Raw genomic sequence first — 19119 nt, 5'->3', positions numbered from 1 at the left:
CCTTTATTTGACATATTGACTTCTGTTGACTAACGTTGACTTTTTACAAATTAGAAAATAACGGAATGTTACATTAAGATAGTCGCGGAACTCGATACTAAGATACTCACCACCCCTATCAGATCTATGCATCTTTATCTTCCTGCCCAATTGATTCTCCACTTCTTGTTTGAACTCTTTAAACTTTTCAAAGGTTTACAACTTGTGCTTGATTAAGTAGATATACCCATATCTTCTATAATCATCGGTAAAAGTTACACAGAAGCGGTTAGCATCCCTTGTGGTAGATCTGAAGAGCCCACACACATCTGTGTGTATGAGATCCAACAATCCCTCATCTCTTTCACAAGTACCAGTGAAAGGTGGTTTAGTCATCTTTCCAAGTAAACAAGATTCGCATGTGTCATCCGACTTTAGGTCAAATGACTCCAAGACTTCATCCTTTTGGAGTTGGTCTATGAAGCTTCTTGTTGACATGTCCAAGACGACAATGCCACAAGCATGCCTTGTCTAAGCCATTAGACTAATCAATACGCAACACATTATTTCCTAAGTTGTCTACAACCATCACAGTTTCATATACATCATTACAAGGCAATGCTTCAAATTATAAAGTACAATTATAGAAAGCATTAATAGAACCAACTTCATTATTAAATGAAAATCTACATCATTGTCTGTACAAACCATGAAAAGAAATAATATTCCTCATCGCCTCTGATGAGTAGCAACAATCATTCAAATCTAATCCTAACCCACTACTAATCACTAAAGAATAGATCCCGATCTTGGTCACAGGCGACGATTTTCTATTCCTCGTTATCAGTTTCATCTTCCCATGCTCCACATCCCTACTTATTCTTAGCCCTTGCAAATCATAACAAATGTGAAAACCACATCTTGTATGAAGGAACCAAGAACTAGCATGTGATGAGTTATAAGATTGAATAGTATAGATACCAGTGAAAGAGAGGTTTATCTTCCCATCCTTCATGTCCTCCAAGTATTTCGGACAACTTCGTTTCCAATTCCCCTTGTCGTTACAGTAGAAGCACGTTGCATCTTTAGGATCAAATGAGGGAGTGGACAAACCAGCTTTACCTTTGGATCCATTTGAAGAGGATCCATCATGGGACTTTCCATTATGGCTCTTAGAGGGATATTTCCTCTTCTTCCATTTTCCATGTCCTATAGAGAGGACGGGGGCAACAGCAGTATGGGTGGACTCGACAACTTTGCCTTTAAGTCCACTTTTAGCAGTTCTCAACAAACCTTGAAGTTTGCTCAAGGTGACTTCCTCCTTGTTCATATGATAAGTCATCTTTTAGATCATAACAAGGAGGTAAAGAGTGTAGGATAATATCAATCACTAAATCCTCGTCAAAGTTGAAATTTAACTTGAGCAGACGATCCACATTCCTTTGCATCCTTTGCAAGTGGCTCGTGATGGACTCTCCATCTTTCATCTTGGTTGTTATCAACGAGGCGACAATCTCGTACCTTTCCTGACGTGCATTTTGATGGTACTTTTCCATCAAATCTTGGCACATGTCATAAGGCCATTAGTCCTCGTAGAACCGCTGCAGCTCAGGAGTTATAGTGGCTACCATTATGCACGACACCTGTGTTGTGTCCTTTTCGTGAGCCCTATACTCAACTATTTCATCAGTAATAGATTTGGTTTCATCTATCTCTTTGAGCTCTTTGTCGACGACGTATTCTTTTTCCTCGTATCGTAAAGCCTTTCAAATGTTGCGAATCCAATCATTGAAATTGGATCCATAAACCTGACCCTCCCACAAATGTCCAAAAGAGAAAGGAGCTTGAGGAGTTGGAGTTCGAGCTGGAAGCGTTGTTTGAGCCAGACATCTGAAAAAGAAAAGGAACAAAGTTTTGATTAGATAATAAATCCTTAATATTACACCCAAATGAAATATTAAGGCTAGGAACCAACACAATAATTCACAATTCGGAAGAGGGATGTCGTAATCCAATTGCAAACTATTTGAAGGTAAGTAAATGACGATTTACCAATTCCACCACAAAAACGAAATAAAAAACTATTTTTTAAATGAAATGAAATTCCTAGATTCTTTTGAGATTCATTGAAATTTTCAATGACATGTTTAATCTCGAATATGCCCTTCAAGTTTGTGACTGGGATACCGAAGATCACAAAAACGGTGTGAATAACCATGCAAATTATCTTGGCACTCGCGATGTCATTTACCACCTAATCAATGTGCCGGTTAACCACACACGCTCCATTGATCTATGGTAACTCTCGAGCTACCCTTTGCCACCCTTGTTAGTCCAAGTTAGTGTGTTGGTTAACCACACACACTCCACTAACGACTTGACAAGGTGAAAAGTGCAATTTCATGGACTAGCATGATTTTCACATTTTCCTAAAGTAACTAAGATTGGACATCCATTCAACCGCCATTTTATAGGCAATTTCCTTATACCCCCTTACAGATCAGCTTCGTGAATAAGGCCTACTAACGGTAAGACTGACTCATCTTATACATATATATACATATTAGTCTTTTAATATTATAATAGTATGAGGGTTGTGTTGGATTAGTGTCTAAGTCCATAACTATATTTGGTATGTACTTGACCCGGTTGTAGCATGATCCTTTTGGGTTGCCTTCCCCAAAGTGACTTGACTGGATAAATAATAGAGAAAGAGGTTATTATGGTTTATTAATATATTATATGAATAATTTATTACAGGAGAAATCATATTTGTTTAATTAATATTGGTCAAGATTTCATTAGGAATTAATTTTGTGATAAAAAAATATTAATTAAAGCTTAGGGACTGTTATTGGATAGTTGTAGAATATTCTTATGGGCTGCTTGGTGGCTAAGTAACCGGATAAGGACTATGGATGAAACCCTAATCTCACACCTATATAAAGAGACCCTTGGACACCTATTTTCGGCTACACTTCAAACCTAAGAGTTCTTGGAGCCGATTTTAACTTTCCCTCTCTCTCTCTTGCCTTCTCTAATTACTTTGGTGTTTGTGATTCATTAGAGGCACAACATTTTGGGTGCTAAGATTCTCATAAGCTCAAGATCTTCAAGCAACAATCAAACGTAACATATTTACTTGTTTATTTATGTTGATTAAAGTTTTTTTGTATGCTTGATTAGGGTTTACAAGTCTTGGACAATATTGCATGTACAACTAGAAAAACTAGATCCAAGCAATTACGGTTTGCATGAACACCATAGGAATGTTGTTTTGCTCATAACCCAACAGTGGTATCAGAGCTTAGATCATTTCTATTTTGTATTTGATGCATAAATAACTTGTTCAAGATCAAAACTCGAAAAATTATGCTTCTGCTTGATGGACTCCTCGAGTCACCAGATGAACTCGACGAGTCAGGGCTACTCGACGAGTCCAGTTCAGTGACTCGGCGAGTCGGCTCGTCTGGTGGCTGATTTTTCGGGATTTTGACTAAAATTGATTTGGGATAATTACCATAAACGATTTTAACTGATAAGACTCGAATGTTTTCAATAAGGTATTGATTATCCTAATTCAATTCAAGGATAATTGTCAAAAATAAGATAATTACTTGTTTTATAAGATAAATATGATTATTTGTATTTTTGATTTGAATTATCTTGTAAAGGAAAAGATTAGGTCAAATTATGTTATAAATATTAATAATAAGATTAATTAATAATTTTGAAATTTGATCTAAAAGAAGTTTCAAAAGTTTCAAAACTTGCCCTCAAGTTTTGGAATTAAATTTTTTTAATTAAAAGTTTAATTTTGAAATATTTAAATTCTAAACTGTAGAATTTTACAAGTTTAAAATTCAACCTTATACTATTGTAATATTATAAGATATATATATATATATATATATATATATATATATATATATATATATATATATATATATATATATATATATATATATATATATATAAGATAATGTTATTCTTACCGTTGGTAGGCCTCATTTACGAAGTCGGTCTATAAAGGGGGGGGGGATAAGGTTGCTGCCTATAAAATGACAGTTTAATGGATGTCCACTCTCACCCACTGCTTCCTTGATTGAAGGAGGGTCATTAGTCGAACGGGTAGGATAAAGAAACTAATTCCTCATTAAAAGTATAATGAATATATAAAGTAACTAAATGTCTTTTTATAAAATTCTCATTCTTAGTTACTTTAGGAAAAATATGAAATGTTGGTATTCCATGAAATTACACTTTGTACCCTTGCCAAGTCGTTAGTGGAGCGTGCATTGATAACCGACACACTAGCAATGGTGGTAAAGAGTGACTCGATGATTATCATAAATCAATGGAGCGTGTGTGGTTAACTGGCACATTGATTAGGTGGTAAATGACATTGAGGGTACCAAGTAGTTTGCATGGATATTCACACCTTGTTTGTGATCCTCGGTATCCCAGTCACAAACTTGAAGGGCATATCGAGATTTAAACATGTCATTGAAAATTTCAATGAATCTCAAAAGATCTAGGAGTTTCAACACATTTAAAACTTAATTTCTTTTTCGTTTTTCATAGTAGAAATTTGTGAATCGTCATTCACTAACCTTCAAATTATTTACGATTTAGATTATGGAATCCCTCTTCTAAATTGTGAATAATGTTGTTGGATCATAGCCCTAATTTCTCATTTGGGTGTTTAATTGGGGATTCTTATCTAATCAAACTTTGTCTCTTTTCTATTTCAGATGTTTGCTTCAAACAACAACAACGCTTCAGGCTCGACCTCTTCCGGCTCATTCTCACTCATGAATTTGTGTGGGAGGGTGATTTTTAATGGGACCAACTTCAATGATTGGATCTGCAATATCAGAATGGTCACCTGTTACGAGGATAAGGAGTATATTCTCGACAATGAGCTGAGAGAAGTCAACATCAACGCTGCTACTCCCAAGCAGATCGCTGCTTACGAGGCTCACGAGCGAGATGCTACGAAGGTTCATTGCATCATGCTCACGACTCTGACTTCCGAGCTCCAAAATCCTATGAGGACTACTACCCCTGTGAGATGCATCAAGATTTGATGGATAGGTACCATCAAAGCATGGGGCGGGAAAGGTATGAGATCATCGCTTCGATTATCAGTACCAAAATGAAGTACAGAGAGTCTATCACGGCCCACCTGCAGAAAATGTAGAGGTATGTGGACCACTTGCTGAAGTTAAATGTTAACTTCGATGAGGGGCTGGCCATAGATATCATTCTACACTCCTTACTTCCTTATTACAGCCAGTTTCGTAAGACCTACCACATGAACAAGGAGGAGGTCACTCTAAGCAAGCTTCAAGGCCTGCTAAGGACCGCTGAGAGTAGTCTGAAAGGAAAATCCGTTGCATCAACTCTTACTGTTGTTGCACCCGTCTTGCCTAATGGGCAAGGGAAGGGTAAGAAGAGGAAGGCTCCTTCTAAGAGCTACCGCAAGGGAAAGTTCCAAGATGACACCTCTTCTAGTGGAACCAAGGTTGGTCCCGCTGGACCCTCCTCAAACCCGAAGGATGCTGATTGCTTCTACTGCCATGACAAAGGACATTGGAAACGAAGCTGACCGAAGTACTTGAAAGATATCAAGGATGGAAAAGATCAAACCGTCCTTCGCATGTATTTATACTATTCGTTCTAACAACTCATCGCATGCTATGTCTTGGGTCCTCGACACAGGATGTGGTATTTACATTTGTTCTGATTTGTGGGGTCTAAGAAGAAGTAGGGATGTGGAGCATGGAAAGATAAACTTGATCATGGGGAATAGGAAAGCATCGCCTGTCACCAAGATTGGATTTTACTCTTTAGTGGTTAGTAGTGGGTTAGGTTTCGATTTGAATAATTGGTGTTATTCATCAGAAATGACACGAAACATTATTTTTTTTCATGGTTTGTATAGTCAAGGTTTTAGATTTTCGTTTGATAATGAAAAGGGTTCTATTAATGCTTTCTTTAATGGTTCTATCTATTTTGAATGTAACATCCCAACCGTCAGGTATCATTATTATTCCATTTAGATTTCATTTTTAAGGTCTACTCGACGAGTTGACGTTGTGACTCATCGAGTAGCAGCGGGCCAGGACATGTCATTTAATGAGTGACTCGTCGAGTCGGCATGGGGGACTCGACGAGTAGGAACTGGCAGTGGAAACCCTAAGTTTCAGGGTTTTTGCACCCTATATATGTTGGAATAGTGGCTAAGGCTGCAACTATATTAGGCAAGTATTTGACCCGATTGTGCATGGTCCTTTTGGGTTGCCTTCACCATAGCAACTTGACAGGATGATTTATTATGAGAGAATAAATATTATTAATATATTATGAGAATTATATAAGGAATAATAATATTGTTATTTGATTAATATAAGTCATAAATTAATTAGAATTAATTTGGTGACTTAAAGAGATTAATTAAATAAGAGGGTATAAAATGTCAATTGTTTGATAGTTACACTTTGGGCTGTAAATCCTTTATGGATAGGGTTGGACGATTTCTAGGGCTTAGGATAAGCCACAAATCGTCCAAGGGTTTATCTTGGAAAGGATTTGGATTGCTTTGAGTAAAATTTATCCAATTAGGGTTTAAGGGTGAAACCCTAGGAGCCTTACAAGTATAAATAGACCCTTGGGGCAAGGGAAATCGGCACCTCTGAAAAAGAAGAGAAACCCTGGCCGATTTCTTCCCTCTCCTCTCTCTCAAATCATCCTCTTCCTAGTTGGTGTTTGTAAGCCATTAGAGGAGTGACATTTGTGACTCTAAAGCTCCAAGAACAGGAAGATCAAACAAGTGTTTCAAGGTAAGCTTTTAACTCTGATTTTGTATTGTTCTTATACTCTATTAGCTATTAGAAGTCTTGGATCCAATGCATGTTTAATTAGAGAATCCTAGATCCAAGCATTAGGGTTTGTATGTGCACATAACAATGTTTATATGGCCAAAACCCATCAGTGGTATCAGAGCCTAGATTGGTTTCTATTAAATTGATGCATGATTGTTTGTTTCTTGCTTGCAAAATTCGAATTTTGTGGTTCTGAGTCATGGACTCGGCGAGTCCCATGGTGGACTCGGCGAGTTGGCCTGACTTGGCGAGTCCAGTTGGGCACTCGGCGAGTCCGAGCGTCAGGAAGAGCTAAAATTGGGAATTTTTGATATTTATCTTATGGAAACTTGCCTTTATCATATTAGATCAACTCTAATCCGATTTTTTGATATATATGACTATAATCTTGATCTAATTGAAGATATTTATCAATTAATAAAATATTTAATTTCCTTATGTGGTAATTAATTAATTATTTTGATTAAATTGGTAAATTATTAAGCAAGAAATCATTAAATAAATCAAATATGGATAATTATGGAATTAATTGTTGATTAAGATTATTTGTTATTTGATCCTCCATGTTTTAAATGTTTAAAACTTGCCCTCCAGTTTTGAAATTTATGTTTTGTGATTAAAAGTTTAATTTAGACAATTTAAATTTCAAACCCTAGAATTTTACAAGTTTAAAATCCAACCCTATACTAATATAATATTATAAGATTAATATATATATATATATATATATATATATATATATATATATATATATATATATATATATATATATATATATATATAATTAAAATGCTAGTCTTACCGTTAGTAGGCCTCATTCACGAAGTCGGTCTATAAGGTGGGTATAAGGTTGCTGCCTATAAAATGGCGCTTAATGGGTGTACACTCACACCTACCGCTTGCTTGATCGGTGGAGGGTCGTTAGCCGAACGAGTAGGATAGGGCAACCTCATCTCTTCATTAAAAGTATAATATGAAATACAAAGTAACTACATGTTTTTCAAAAATTTCCCAATCTTAGTTACTTTAGGAAAAGTGAATTGATGCAATCCCATGAAATTACACTTAGCACCCTTGCTAAGAAGTTAGTGGAGCGTGTGTGGTTTACCGGCACACTAATTGGTTCTAAGCAAAGGTGGCAAAGGGTGATTCATTGTTTATCATAGTTCGATGGAGCGTGTGTGGTTTACCGACACATCGAATAGGTGATCGTCACAATGAAGGCACCATGTGAATTTGCATGGTAATTCACACCTACTTTGTGATCCTCGGTATCCCAGTCACAAACGAGAGGGGCATATCGAGATTTAAACATGCCATTGAAAAGTTTCAATGAATCTCATCCAAACCTAGGAATTCTCAATACATTTAGGACTTAAAGTTATGTTTTGTGGTGGAGAATTAGTGAATCGTCATTCACTTACCTTCAAATTGTTTGCATGTTAGATTACGACATCCCTTTTCTAATATTTAAATATTGTTGTTGGAACCTAGCCCTAATTTTCTTATTGGGTGATAATTAGAGATTCATATTCTAATCTATCTTTGTCCTTTCTATTTGTAGATGTCAAACGCAAAGAACGCTGCTGCTAGTTCATTCACATTGATGAGCCTTTGTCAAAAGCTCACTTTCGATGGGACGAACTTTAGCGAATGGATAAGATACATTTGCACTATTGCTCGCTATGAGGACAAGGAGTATGTCCTCGATGAGAAGCTCGAGAAAATTAACCCTGAAATCGCTACTCCGGCTGAAATGACCGCTTTTGAAACTCACGAGCGTGATGCAACGAAGGTACATTGCATCATGATAGCCACTATGAACTCCGAATTCCAAAAGTCCTATACGGACATGTACCCGTAAGAAATGCACCAAGATTTGTTGGAGAGATACCACCAAAACGCGAGACAAGAGCGTTATGAGATTTTCACTAACATGATTTCCGCTAAAATGGGTCATGGAGAGTCTCTTACCGTGCACCTGCAAAAGATGCAAAGGTATGTCGACCGTCTTCGCAAGTTGACTGTTGACTTTGGGGAAGACTTGGCGATCGACATGGTGCTTCACTCTTTGCCTCCAAGTTACAATCAATTTAGGATGACCTACCACATGAACAAAGAAGAGGTCACCCTAAGCAAGCTCCAAGGTCTCTTGAGGGTCACTGAGAGCAACTTCAAGGACAAGTCTGTTGCACCAACTCCCAATCCACCCGCTGCTCCTGTTTTGGCTATTGGACAAGGAAGGGGAAAGAAGAGGAAGGCTTCGTCTAAGAACCATCGCAAGGTTAAGCCCCGAGATGGTGCCTCTTCTAGTGGGACCAAAGTTGATCCTGCTAAACCCTGCCCTAACCCAAAGGAGGCAGAGTGCCACCACTGCCACAAGATAGGACATTGGAAGAGAAGCTGCCCAGAGTACCTGCAAGCCATCAAGGAAGGAAAGATCAAGCCGTCTTTCGCAGGTATATACACAATTAAATCTAACGATTCATCTCATGCTATTTCTTGGGTTCTTGATACAGGTTGTGGTTACCACATTTGCTCTAATGTGCAGGGACTAAGAAGAAATAGGGATGTGGAGCATGGAAGGATAAATCTAATCATGGGGAACAGAAGATCGTCGCTTGTGACCAAGATTGGAGTGTATTCTTTAGTGCTTAGGAATGGTTTATCTTTAGATTTTAACAATTGTTGCTATTCGCCAGAAATGGCTAGAAACATCATTTCATTTCATGGTTTGTGTAGACAAGGCTTTAGATTTTCTTTTAATAATGAGAATGGTTCTATTTTGGCTTATCTAAATGGTGTCTTTTATTTGAAGCTATACCATGTAATGGAATTTATGAAACCGTCATGATTGTAGATAACTTAGGAAATGATGTTTTATGCATGGATTCTTCCAATAGTATGGATAGAGCATCCTTGTGGCATTGTCGTCTTGGACATGTCAACAAGAAGCGCATAGCCCAACTCCAAAAGGATGGAGTGTTGGAGTCATTCGACCTTAGGGAAGATGACACATGCGAATCTTGTTTACTTGGAAATATGACTAAGTCACCCTTCACAAATACATGTGAAAGGGGTGAGGGTCTATTAGACCTAATACATACTGATGTATGTGGACCGTTTAGATCAACCACGAAGGATGGGAACCGCTTCTATGTGACTTTTACCGATGACTATAGTAGATATGGGTATATCTACTTAATCAAGCAAAAGTCAAAAACTTTTGAAAAGTTCAAAGAGTTCAAGAATGAAGTGGAGAATCAATTGGGCAGGAAAATCAAGATGCTTTGATCCGATCGAGGAGGAGAGTACCTAAGTCTTGAATTCCACGATTATCTCAAGGAGTGTGGAATAGTTTCACAATTGACGCCACCTAGGACACCACAATTGAATGGTGTGGCAGAAAGGCGTAATCGAACCTTGTTGGACATGGTTCGCTCTATGATGAGTCGTGCTTCACTATCTATATCTTTTTGGGGGTATGCCTTAGAGACTGCCGCCCATATCCTTAACCGAGTCCCTACTAAGAAGGTTGCCAAAACACCTCACGAGATGTGGACAAGGAAAGCTCCCTCGTTGGCACATATCAAGGTTTGGGGTTGTGAGGATTTCATAAGACGAGATACTCACGACAAGCTCGAACCTCGTAGTGAGCGATGTATTTTCATCGGCTACCCGCAGAAATCCTTTGGATATCTCTTCTATAGACCGAAGGACAATGTTCTCTTCATTGCGAGGAGAGGAGTTTTCCGAGAGCGAGAACTTATAAGCCAAGGAGACAGTAGGAGGCAAATCGAGCTTGAAGAGATTCAAGAGTCGATAGATGAAGGAACCTCTACTGCTGGCACTCAACCCGAGGAGGAAACTCCGGTTGAACCGATTGACGAATCCTTACCTCTTAGACGTTCCGAAAGAGTTAGAGTTCAACCCCAGTTTTATGGTTTTCATATTACTACCGAAGGGGACATGTATATTAGTGAGGTACACTAATAAATTCAGATGAACCTAATAACTTTAAGGAAGCCATGACAGGCCCGGAGTCTGCAAAATGGAAAAAGGCAATGGACAGCGAGATCCAGTCCATGTATGGCAACCAAGTTTGGAATTTGGTTGATAACGTGCCCGGACGTAAGACTGTTGGGTGCAAATGGATCTTCAAGAAGAAGACCAACGTGGATGGAAACGTACACACATATGAGGCGCGATTGGTTGCGAAGGGCTTTACTCAAACTCCCAGAGTTGACTATGATGAGACCTTCTCACCAGTTGCGAAGATAAAATCTATTAGAGTGATGCTAGCAATTGCCGCATTTCATGATTATGAGATTTGGCAAATGGATGTCAAAACTGCTTTCCTTAATGAGAAGTTGGCCGAGGATGTTTACATGGCTCAGCCAGAGGGTTTTGTCGATCCGAAGCATCCAAATAAAGTGTGTAAGCTTGAGAAGTCCATTTATGGACTGAAGCAAGCGTCTCGCAGATGGAATCTTTGCTTCGATGAGAAAGTCAAAGAGTTTGGATTTGTACTAAGCGAAGATGAATCTTGTGTATATGTCAAAGACAGAGGGAGTATAGTAAGCTTCCTCGTTCTATATGTCGATGACATACTACTCATAGGAAACGACGTCCCGACTCTACAGGAAGTTAAGTCCAGGCTCGGGAAGTGGTTCGCTATGAAGGACCTCGGAGAGGCTTCCTATATTTTGGGAATAAGGATAGTGAGAGAAAGAAGTAAGAGACTAATAGGACTTATTCAGAACAAAGTAATGCCAAGTTGAGTAAGAAATGAGCCGAGTACCATACGCTTCCGCTGTTGGCTCAATCATGTATGCTATGACTTGTACTCGCCCTGATGTAGCCTTTGCTTTGAGCATGGTTAGCAGATATCAAGGGAACCCTGGTAGAGCCCATTAGATTGCGGTGAAGAATATCCTTAAGTACATTCAGAGGACAAAGGAATGGTTCTTAGTCCTCGGAGGGAGTGATGACTTGAAGGTGCGAGGGTATAGTGACGCCAGCTTTCAAACCGACAGGGACAACTACCGTTCGCAGTCGGGGTGGGTCTTTACCCTGAATGGAGGAGCAGTGACTTGGAAAAGTTCCAAGTAGGAAACCGTAGCTGATTCAACGTGCGAATCAGAGTACATTGCAGCGAGCGAAGCGTCGAAGGAGGCGATATGGTTGAAGAACTTCATCGGTGATCTTGGAGTTGTACCTGCCATAAAGGAGCCCATGGAGATTTTCTGTGATAATGAAGGAGCGGTTGCCTTGACCAAGGAACCAAGGGATCATGGTAGATCTCGACATATCGACAAACAATATCACTTCATTAGACATCGTGTAGAAGAAGGACAACTCGTAGTGAAGAGGATATCATCAGAAGATAACCTAGTAGATCCGCTTACAAAGGGACTGAGTAAGGTTAAGCACTTGCTGCATGCTAAGAGTATTGGGCTGAAGGATGATATTAGTATAGATTAGATAATAGTAGAAACGTGTAATAGATAAATGTGATTAACATTTGATGATTAAATAGAAGAGTATTATTTATGAGTAATGTTACTGTCTTATGTTAATTGTTTAACTATTGTTTCATTTTGCATGTTTTGACTTCCAGAATAATTGAATTTATTAAGAATAATCGAATTGTTCAAATTGTCCACAATCGTTCATATGTTGGAAGTAGATATGAATGAAGATTGTCATGAATTGGTGTGTAGATTGTCTAAATGGTATTAGACATAACAAAGGGTTGCTGCAATGTTCATGAGTGCTTATGAACTAGTTTTGAGCATTGGAACAAACTCGCGCTTGCTGGAATCACCTTATGGAATATGATATAAAAGGGTGATCACAAGACGATAATATCATATAGTCTTAAAACCTAGATATATGGTTTGTTATTTATTAATTGGTTGTACATTGATAATGCGAAAACGCATCAGTAACTCGGTGTTATAAAACGCATTGTTGTGTATAGTTGATTAATGAATAAGTAAATGCAAATAAGTCGAAGTTTATCTGTTACTTTTATCCCAAGAGGGTAAAAGCGATATCTCGGCCGCACGATGATTTGATTTGACTTATGTGACGGGCCCGGTCAGAACTGAATTGATGTGTTCGATTAAGTTCTATGTCAAATGAATCGGAGATCGAGAAACCAAAATGCTAGACAAATTATTCCATAGAATTGTCAGCATGATATCTAACAGAGGACTGTATGATCCCTTATCTAAAGGACAAGATTGATTAGATCAGAGTTTGACAGCGTCTTTGAGAGCTACGATTGCAAATCGAATTGTACTTGTGCATATAGTTACTAGACTTATCCAAGTGAGAGACTGTTGGAATAGTGTCTAAGGCTGCAACTATATTAGGCAAGTATTTGACCCGATTGTGCATGGTCCTTTTGGGTTGCCTTTACCATAGCAACTTGACAGGATGATTTATTATGAGAGAATAAATATTATTAATATGTTATGAGAACAATATAAGGAATAATAATAGTGTTATTTGATTAATATAAGTCATAAATTAATTACAATTAATTTGGTGACTTAAAGAGATTAATTAAATAAGAGGGTATAAACTGTCAATTGTTTGATAGTTACACTTTGGGCTGTAAATCCTTTATGGATAGGGTTGGATGATTTCTAGGGCTTAGGATAAGCCACAAATCGTCCAAGGGCTTATCTTGGAATGGATTTGGATTTCTTTGAGTAAAAGTTATCCAATTAGGGTTTAAGGGTGAAACCCTAGGAGCCTTACAAGTATAAATAGACCCTTGGGGAAAGGGAAATCGGCACCTCTGAAAAAGAAGAGAAACCCTAGCCAATTTCTTCACTCTCCTCTCTCTCAAATCATCCTCTTACTAGTTGGTGTCTGTAAGCCATTAGAGGAGTGACATTTGTGACTCAAAAAGTCCAAGAACAGGAAGATCAAACAAGTGTTTCAAGGTAAGCTTCTAACTATAATTTTGTATTGTTCTTATACTCTATTAGCTATTAGAAGTCTTGGATCCAATGCATGTTTAATTAGAGAAACCTAGATCCAAGCATTAGGGTTTGTATGTGCACATAGGAATGTTCATATGGCCACAACGCATCAATATATTGGACCATTAGCGCCTCCCACTGTCCTTGTGACATCCCCAAAATCTCGGCCAGAAAAGACCAATTTTCATTTATGCTTTTAAAATAATTTCAGAGTAAATACTTTTGATTTGAAAGAGTTGCGGAATTTGTTCCCAAAAACAAAACATGATAAAACAATATTTACCAAAGCATTTCATAAAAGAAATGTAGTTTCATTATAAAATCAAAACTCGGGGTGTCATGTTCCGATACAGACCAATAAGCATAAACGATAACATTACAAGTCATTCAACAAATATATACATATAGACTTGTAAACAAAACAACTTGATGGTTCATCCATCTTATGCCCTTGCGCCACTTCCTGTAATACAAATGAAACTGAGTAGGTCAGGCTTGGGAGCCTGGTGAGCGTATAGGGTTTTCAACCCACAATAAATAATTATATTTAATTCGACCAACCAATAATAACCCAATTACCCATTCCTGTTATTCTCACTTTACATCCCTAAGACAACTGACATAAGGGACCTAGTCTACGAATATTTCATCAGGGCGACAACACATGCTTCGGGGGTTCCTCAGCAATATAAGTCAAATAAGGCAACCATGAGGGGGATGGAGTATAGTGAATGAACACCCAAGTTCATTAACACCTACAGGTGGCGAACCTGCTAATGTTTCCACAAGACTATCTAGAAAAGTCTATGGTCATCATCTAAATTCCGCTAGATGACTAAATCAAACAACAACGAGGCCTCTCATCTGTTTATTACACACCAACTATCTACCCATGTTCTACCCAACATATTAGTAGATAAAAATATACATTTTTATACATAGTTTAAAAACCTGTATAGCATGCTTTAATCAATACATATTCCACATAACAGATGAGGCACACACACATAACACATATTTCATAGAAAACGAATCAGATCAATGAGATAGAAGAGAGTGAATATACATTCACACATATAACACAAAATATACACACAACACGTATTTCCTATAAAATACTTTATAATTATGCGATAGAAGAAAGTAACCACACACTCACACCTATAAACAACAATATACTTAATACACTCAAATCATACTTGTATTATTATCCTGTTTATGAAAGGTAGTATACACTCACTTGATCAGATGATGATCGGACAACACTACGGCTTACAGAAGTAGTAATCCTCAGCAGATCTGGAAGATCTTCACAAAAACCGGACTTCTCGCGGGCAGAGCTTCGGCTCGGGAATCGCACTTCTCGGGATCTTCGGGATCTCGGGACTTGCTTCGAGACTCGGGAATATTACCGGGGCTTCGGGGTACTTCTGGCACGCAAATCGAGGTAAAACGGGAGAGAGAAGAGAGAAAGATAGCAAAGGAGTCGGCTGCCTTCGGATCCTATTTATAGAGGCTGGAACCTCGGAGTACGCGGGGCGTACTGCTCTGAAACGTCATGGCTTACGTATCCAAAATACTCGAGTGCGAATGTCGACATACCTCGGTGTACGCGGGGCGTACTTCGGATGAGTCCGATGACTCGTCTTCGGATAATATCGGGATTTAATAATTAAATTTAATTATTAATTATTTAATAAACTTCGAAAATTCATATCTTCTTCATACGAACTCTGTTTTCGACGTTTTTATATCCACGCGAAGGTGAGACTACGCTCTACAACTTTCGTTTAGACTCCGTCGGCTAATTTTAACTTTATTTTTATTATTTATTTTTAATAGGCCGGGACAGAAAAACTTCGTTATAAATTCATAATTTCTTCGTTTGACGTCCGTTCTCGCCTAACTTTTCACCGCTTCGATACCAACAACGAGATCTTCGACTCTCGTTTAGATTGCTTCGGCTAAAAACCGCTTGATCTCAAATCGAGTATTTCAGGCTGCACCGCTAAGCCGAAACTTCGATAAATCATAACTTCCTCATACGAAGTCAGATTTGGGCGTTCTATATATATTCGAAAACCTCGTTTCAACTACTACAACATTAACCAAAGATATCAAGTTTATTTTACACTTAAATTTTGACGCTTATTTTTATTCTTAATTAATCAAACCACATAATTAAGCAATTAAGCACAAAACACATAATACTCAAATAATACAATCTTATTATTTCAAAACGGGTTACAAAGGTTAACCTAGACTATTACATTGCTAAAAATTGCAAGCCCGGAAACACAGGCGTTACAATTCTCTCCACCTTAGAATGATTTCGTCCCCGGAATCATACATCAACAAACAAATGCGGATAGCGACCCATCATGTCACTCTCTGTCTCCCAGGTGAGATTCGGCCCATTCGTGTGTTTCCATCGGACAAGCACTAACCCAACCATTTTGCGTCGCAACTTCTTTGTCTTTCGGTCAACGATTGCCTCTGGTTCTTCAATCAACCTTTTGTTCTCATCGATTCTCAACTCCGAAAGTGGAATCATGTCGGGAACTTCTCCCATGAACTTCCTCAAATAACACACATGGAAAGTGTTATGAATTCCATTCAGTTCTTCTGGTAGTTCGAGCTTGTACGCTTGGTTCCCAATCCTCTGAAGAACTTTAAACGGTCCAATAAACCTTGGACTCAACTTTCCCCTTTTACGAAATCTTATAAGTCCCTTCCACAGCGAGACTTTAAGCAAAACCGAATCTCTAATTTCAAAAGTCATCAGTCTTCGCTTTTTGTCAGCATAGCTCTTTTGACGATCTTGAGCTGCTAACATTCTTTCTCGAATTATTTTCAACTTTGAGCGGTTTGATGGACCATCTCGGGACCCATAAACTGCTTCTCTCCAGCCTCAAGCCAACAAGACGGCGTACGACACTTCTGGCCGTACAAAGCTTGATAAGGTGCCATCTTTATGCTCGAGTGGAAACTATTATTGTAGGAAAATTCTACCAACGGTAAATGTTCATCCAGTTACCTAGGAATTCCAGGGTACATGCTCTCAACATATCTTCAAGTGTTTGTATTGTTCTTTCACTCTGACCATCAGTCTGCGGATGGTAAGCTGTACTTAAACATAACTTGGTACCCATTTCCTCTTGTAGACTTTTCCAAAACCATGAGGTGAAACGGCTATCACGATCCGATACAATCGTTAACGGAACACCGTGAAGCCTCACAATTTCCTTTACGTAAGAATTCGCAAGCTTTTCTATAGACCATTTCTCCTTGGCTGCTATGAAATGCGCACTCTTAGTGAATCGATCAACGACCACCCAAATCATGTCGTGACCATTCTTTGTTCTGGGCAGTTTAGTGAAAAAATCCATAGCATTGTCTTCCCACTTACCCATAGGCACAGGCAATGGTTCTAAACTCCCGTATGGTTTCTGATGTTGTGTCTATACTCTCGCACAAGTCACACACTCAGCCACATACTTTGCAACATCAAGCTTCATCGTCAGCCACCAATAGTAGGGTTTTAGGTCCCTATACATTTTAGTGCTACCGGGATCAATCGAGTACATGGTTTTGTGAGCTTCTTGCATCAGAAGATCTCTTATCCCTCCTGACTTAGGTACCCAAATCCGACCTTGGAACACCTTCAGTCCATGACCGTTTGTATCAAACACCAACGTTTTTCCCAAACGTTCCTCCTTTCGGTCATTCTTCTCAGAAGCTTCCTCTTGAGCTTTCTTTATACTTCCCACAATTGTCGAGACAACTTCAATTCTCAACACTCTTGGCCTCTTCTTTTCAAGATTGACTTTCCGACTGAGAGCATCAGCAACAACATTAGCTTTACCAAGGTGGTAAAGTATCTCACAATCGTAGTCCTTGAGTAACTCTAGCCAGCATCGTTGCCTCATATTTAACTCTTTCTGATTGAAGAGATATTGGAGACTCTTATGATCAGTGAAAAGTTTGCACTTCGTGCCATAGAGGTAATGCCTCCATATTTTCAGAGCGAAAACTACCGCTGCCAACTCCAAATCATGAGTCGGGTAATTCTTTTCATGCTCCTTCAGCTGTCGAGACTGATGAGATTAAAAACTTAATCTTGAAGATCGATTAGATCTTAAACAGGTAAATAAATACTAAACAGCAAGAACACGAAAATAAAGAACAAGTCAAGAATGAATCAAACGAGTCGAATGATTAAAACAAAACCCTCAGAAGAGCTCGATTAAGAACATCAACTGTAGAGGATTAGTAGGTTTACAAGAACGATCAAAGAAATCTGTAATTCTATCGTTATACTCTGAATCGTTAACCTAATATGCATGCAAGCATATACTTATATAATAAATCTAAAAGACATCTCGGTTGGACAGGCCCAAACCGGAGTACAAAATAATTGGACTAAAAGCCCAGCCCAATGACGCAATCCTCTAGCGAATCTTCAACCCAACAGAGACGTATATGCTATCACCTTTTCTCTTTGGGTCAAAACACAACCCAATCCAACCCCAGACGCATCGCTATAAACAACAAAGTCTTCAACTCCATCGGGTAAAGAAAGTATCGGTGCCTCGCATAGCTTCTTCTTTAGCTTCTCGAATGCCTCTTTATGCTTATCACTCCAAGCATAAGTAGCTCCTTTGTGGGTCAAAGCTGTTAATGGAGTAGCAATCGAAGAAAAGCCTTGGATAAACCTTCGGTAATATCCGGCTAATCCTAAAAAGCTTCGGACCTCCGTGGGACTTTTTGGTTGTTCCCACTTCATTACAGCTTCAATCTTCGTTGGATCAACCATTATCCCTTCTTGGTTGACCACGTGACCCAAGAATTGGATTTCACGAATCCAAAAATCACACTTAGAGAACCTTGCATACAACTTCTCCTTCTTCAAGACTTCTAACACTTCTCGCAAGTGTCTGCCATGCTCCTCTTGGCTTTTCGAGTAAATCAGAATGTCGTCTATGAACACTATCACGGATTTATCAAGGAAAGGATTACAAACCCTATTCATTAAATCCATGAATGTTGCCGGAGCATTGGTTAGTCCAAACGACATAACCAAGAACTCGTAGTGTCCATATCTAGTTCTGAATGCAGTCTTCTCGATATCTTGCTCTCTTACTTTTAGCTGATGATATCCTGACCTAAGATCAATCTTCGAGAAATAGCTCGAACCTTGCAATTGATCAAATAGGTCATCAATCCTCAGCAACGGATATCTATTCTTTATTGTT

This window comes from Lactuca serriola, chromosome 8 (genome assembly GCF_051521515.1).
Source record: "Lactuca serriola cultivar US96UC23 chromosome 8, Lser_US96UC23_V15, whole genome shotgun sequence".
Taxonomy (NCBI): Eukaryota; Viridiplantae; Streptophyta; class Magnoliopsida; order Asterales; family Asteraceae; genus Lactuca; species Lactuca serriola.
The sequence above is the reverse complement of the archived record's forward strand: the minus strand, read 5'-3'. Positions refer to the sequence as shown.